Source organism: Asparagus officinalis, chromosome 6 (assembly GCF_001876935.1).
Source record: "Asparagus officinalis chromosome 6, Aspof.V1, whole genome shotgun sequence".
Lineage (NCBI taxonomy): Eukaryota > Viridiplantae > Streptophyta > Magnoliopsida > Asparagales > Asparagaceae > Asparagus > Asparagus officinalis.
The window spans coordinates 45,869,722-45,875,477 of record NC_033799.1 but is presented as its reverse complement, the minus strand read 5'-3'; the positions used below and the strand labels follow the sequence as shown (position 1 = coordinate 45,875,477).

At 39.6% G+C, this 5,756-nt stretch overlaps 1 long non-coding RNA gene across 1 annotated transcript; it reads left to right on the top strand.

The window, feature by feature from the left end:
* Positions 1,451-3,417, top strand: LOC109845085. Its single transcript, XR_002248217.1, has 3 exons — positions 1,451-2,085; positions 2,161-2,436; positions 2,545-3,417. It is a non-coding gene; the product is annotated as an uncharacterized LOC109845085 (long non-coding RNA).

The window sequence follows — 5,756 nt, the reverse complement described above, 5'->3', positions numbered from 1 at the left end:
CACTTGGATGTGGGTGTGCCATTGCTTCTGATTCATAGGTGACGTGGCCCATGTGGGTAACTATGGTTAAAATTTGCTGATTCGATTGGTTGGCGAACTTCGTCGGTGAAGTTAATCAATTGGCGAACTTCGCTTATGAGTTTGAATTTAGCACAGAATTTGATCATGAATTGGCCGAATCTATGACACTTTTCAACTTGCCCTTAAAGTCCAAATTGGAAGTTGATCAACTCTTGACTTGGTTGGTCATATTGAGATGAGATGTTTTGCAAGGTTTGAATGTTTAGTTAAGTAAACCTTGCTATAACTTGTTATGGGCACAAATTTAGGCCAGTTTGAAGTGTTTAGTCCATGGGCGTTCACTTCTTGCATCAAGGCTAAACATTAGCCTAAATAAAATACAGTTTACCCATCTACATTGCCATCATATGGTTGCAAATGTAGTACACACGTCTCTCACGTGCCTTGTGCAGACCTCGTTAGGAATATCAGCATGAAGGGGAATGTGGAGTCCATTCCACTAAGAAGTGGACTTGAGATGGAAAACCAAAGCATGACCCTATATTACATACAGTTGAATTGGGCAAGTGCGAGTTCCACACAGGAGATAAGTTTGAAGGCTTCCATCATCAAGCTGAAGAACCTATCTCTACCCAAGCTTTACTTACGAGGTTCCATTCAGATTTGCTGAAAGGATGTGTCATGCCTTCTTGGCCAAAGGACTACATTTCCATTTATGTGTTATACTCGATAGTTCTGCTTGCTCATGGGTACAATTTGGCCTTACTCCTAGCTATGATTAGTTACATCCATCATGAATTGAGGGAGTTGAAAATATAATACCTGAACTAGCAAGATGGTTGCGTGAGAGAAAAAGTACCAAATCCTAAGGTGGAGGTACTATACACCTATCTAATGGTGTGATATACGCTTCACTGCTCTTCACTCATGCCAATTGCCACAAGGCGTGAAGAGGTGGTCGCATTACTGTAGTAGTATGAATCCTCAAAATGGACGTTCAATTATGCTGTGGACTTTCTCAAAATTTTGCAGAATAAGGACTGTTATCGCCTCTACTGTGCTTACCTGACATTGTTGGGGTTAAGTTTAGTGATGAGTTTGAAGACGGTCTTGGATCCGAGGGATTCACCTATTTAACTAGCGGTTGATTCAACTGGTTGGTTAATACTAGATGCGGACATCTCATCACTAGCCTGAATAGGACTGAGTGCTACAATGAGCTCTATCTTCCTTACCATTTTGCGCAGAAATTTGGGTATGAACAACTTTACGTTGGTACTCCAAACATAGGGCTGCTATGTTCTAGGAGTCTCATTGATGGAGCCCGTGCTTGGTATCATTTTACTGCTAGAGGCACGAGTGCTACATTCATCTTACCTTACAATGTTCCTAACTATTATATGATGTTAGGATTTTGTACGTGGTATAGTGCAGTGAATGTGCCCAATCTGAACTTCAATGTGAACAAGACCGGAGTAAAGTGGATTATCCGAAAGTACAAAAAAGCTTTTAAGAAGGGATCAAAAATTTGAGCACCTGAGTTCCAAGAGTACCTAGCAAAAGCATGGCTAGATGAGGATGATGATGACTCAGATACACCATGAAAAAGTCACCATTGCCTAGACTTTTTAGAATCAGTATATGGGAATCGATGGTCCGTCGAGAAGGGATGAATAGAGGAACTCATAGGAAGAGGCCACGGCAAATTCAACGACCTCAAGAACGACCTAAATGCCGACATTTGGAGCTGCCATTAAAGGAGAAATCTCTAATAATAGAGAAATCTCCTAAGTTGAAAGAAAAGTTTTCTGAAGCTTTAGCACATGAAGCAATTGCCGAACATGCGATTGTTTTAGGAAATTTTCTTTCTTTAACATCATTTTGATTCAATAAATACACGTTCTAATAATGTATGCTCCTTGTTTGCAGATAAGGAATCCACACAATTTGATTGGGTTGATTCAGAAGAGGAAGAAAGGGTCAACTATGAAACCGAGACCTATATCACTGATCCTGATGAATCCGCTCGAGGAGACGATGCAGGTGGATCATCTTACATACCAGGTATGATTTTACCTATAGGGAAGATGTAGCTATTTCAAATTTGATGTCTAATACTTCATCTCCTTTATTCCATAGATACTGAACCCAAGCCCAAAGTTGGCACTACGATGACCATGGCTTTTCCCATCACCAGACTCTTTACCAAACATTTGATCTCTATTGAGGAATCATCTGACTTTGATGAAGACACTTGAATTTCTCTATTTCCCTAAGGAGATGAGATACGGATCCTACTAAGATCTGAACCTCAAATTGAGAGTGGACCCATGGTGGTGGTGGAAAACTCTGTTAGACCAGAGACCAAGATCACCAACATTAATGATGAGCCTACAGTCACACTACAAAAACAACGTTGGTCATACATCGCTATGAGTCTTTGGTCACTAATACTTTGGTTTCTTCTGCTCCAATTGATGTCTCGAACATTTTGGCTTTACTCACTTTATATTTTTTTTCTAGGTGCGGTTCAATTACCATTGACATCAATTGCACCCCCATCATGACTGAGGACTTAGCTATGGTGACTGAAGCAGGCCCGTCGAGGCAAGAAGATACTCCTTTATCTCCGGACTCTAATAACTCAACTGAACTATATTTAAATTCTAACTAAGAGCTTAATGAATTTATTCAGTCAGAGTGTCGAGAGTGTTCTGACTCCCATAATAGGCTTTTCCTCCCACATTAAGCATTTATTAAAGAGTCAGGCGACATCCTTGCATCAGTTGCTAGAGCTAAGTGCACGGAGCCTTTGAGGAAGATCAACGACCAAACTGAACTCTATTTTCTAGAACTATAGAATTTTCGTGAGGCCGATGTTGCCATTGTCATGGACCTCAAGTTTGATTGCCTCACAGTAGAGTGGCATAAGCTTGAAGAGACTGCTTACAAGGAGGTAGAAGAGGTTAACCAATGACTCTAAGAATTAACCACTCATTTTTTTAAGATCGATGGTGAAAATACTAAAATCACCTGTGCCATCTTTGATAAGGAAGCCACTATCAATAAGGCTAAGGCCCTTATCGCCAAAGGGCAAGCTATGTTAGAGATGGATCAGAAGAAAAAGGAGGAACTTGAGGTTAAGTTTGCCAAATGGTTGCTGAGCAAATCCAAAGAGCAAAACGCTTGAAGATCGAATGGGCCGGTTGGATGTTGTCGAAGCCAGAGCAGTTCCAGCTAATTCAAAGGTTTTGAAGGAGCAAACTTTGAACGACACCCTTGATGTGTGAAAAAATGGAATGGCCTAATGTGTAGAGCGTATTAGGTCCTTGTATCACTAATGCTTTTGGCCTATCTTTGTATTGCATTACTCACTTTTATAATGAATTAGTTCACTTTTGGCAATAAAGAATTTTACTTTTGGATTTGAGCGATAGTAATGTTAACATATTGTATGGATTTTAGAATCACTAAAGACACTGATGAGAGAATGGATGAGTTATAAGATTCAACTCGCAAAGATGGAAGTTGACAAATGTGTGATGTTAACTAGTCGACGTAATTGAACTGATAGAGGTGTAGTGTCAATAAATCATGGTTATAAAATTAGTACTATTCAGCGATATAATGTTAATATAATAGTACTAGAGGATTCGATAGAGATTTAGTGTTAACATGTCAAATAGAACAATCGACATAGGTGTATTGTTAACTAGTCGGGTTCAAGGGAGTCCAAGAGATAACCACCGTTTGGAAGTGTAGTGTTAACTTAACGGTATGAAAAATTAATAGAAGCACAATGTTAACTGATCGATTTTTAGAAGAGGGATTGACAAATGTGTGGTATTAACCGGTCAGATCCTAAGAAATGTGAACTGTTCAGACGTGCAATGTTAACATAATGGTGGTGATGGTCTCCTAGGATTACACAGATGTGTAGTGTTAACTTGCTAATTCACTAGGGGATTTTTGTTATAATTAGATTGGATAATTCTGGTTGAGAAATAGTTCTCATGGTCAGAGGTAAAAACTTGAACATGACTGATATATCTGTTGGAGATAAAAAGGGTCAATTGAAGGGTAATATTTCTTAAGAAATTTCCTGTTGATTAAGCATGTTACAATTTGTGTCGATCAGGTGGTATACCCCATTTGCGTAGACCATCTCTACTATGAACAAGCCTTCCCAATTGGGTTGAAAATTGTCTTTGGTCTAGTGCGTCATGACCATGGGCAGACGAACATCTAAGACTAGGTCTCCTTATTTAAAGGATCATTCTTTGACTCTACTGTTGAAAGCTCTTGATATCTGAGATTGATACACCTTGAACCATTGCTAAGCTTTGAGTCTCGACTCATCCAGCACCTCTAATTCTTAGAGATGCCTTTGATAGTGTTGCTCTACCATCATCTTCTCTACAAGAGAGGTACTCAATGATGGAATTTGGATCTCCAATGGTACCACAACTTTGCATCCATATACTAAAGAGAAAGGCGTAGCACCTATGAGAGTGTGGACTGTTGCTCGATTGGCCCAAAGACACTCTCTGAGTTTTTCATCCCTATCTCGTTTGTTGGAAGAGACAAACTACTTCAAAAGCTTGATGATGGCTTTGTTGAATATTTTAGCCAGACTATTAGCACCCGAGTTGTACAACGTAGAAGCCTAATCTTGAATTTTTTATTTGTCATAGAACTTGAAGAATGACCGATTGATAAATTGTAGTCTATTATCATGAGCAATCCTCTAAGGGATGCCAAATCGGTAGATGACGTGGTGTTTCAAGAACTTAACCACCTTAGAATTCTTGGCTTCCTTGAATAATATGGCTTCAGCCCACTTGGAGAAGTAATGGGTAATGGATAAGATGAATCGATGGACTTTTGTAGATGGTAGGCTAATTGGCTCGATGATATCCATTCCTTACATCTCAAACTGCCAAAAAGTGATGCTTGGATGTAATTCCTCTGGGGGTTGGTATAAGTAGTTTGCATGGAACTAGCATGCATGGCACTGCTTTGCATGGAATACTGCATCCGTGATCATCGTTAGCCAATAATAGCCTAAACGATTAAGTTGGTCTTGATGTTTGGGTCGAGGTTGATGAGCTCCACAAATATTGTCTCTGGCTTCTTTGAGTGCCTCTTGAGTCTCACTCGATGACAAACATCTAAGTAATATGCTATCAAATGATTTGTGATGTAATTTCTGTGTGGCAGAATCATAGAAGAAGCGGGAGACTCATCTTTTGATGGAGATTGCTCACTTTGGATCGTCAGGCAATATATCGTGTAAGACATAGTTGACAATTTGGTAATGCCAATTATTAGGCTCAAAACCTCCAAGCATTGCATGCACCTCATTAGCTTCCAAGTTTTGTTTAGCATAGCATAACTGGTGGCTAGCTACCGTAATCCACTTGGTTGACTTAGAGGTTAAGGCTAAAGTAGCTGCGAGTGACGCCAAGGATCAATGTTGGTGTTCTCAAGGTGAGCTATATAGTCGATGTAGAAACCTTCAAAAGAATGAGAGAGCTTCAATGCCACTTCTTAATAGGGTAAGAGATCATTGTGTTGGACATCATACTCTCCTTTTATTTGATTGACAATTAATTTAGAATTGCCCCATGCTTCAAGATATTGAAAACCTATATCCCGGGGAAGTTGTAAGCTAACTAAAAGGGCATTGTACTCATCCACATTGTCAGAACATGGTTTAGTTAGTGAATAGGCTT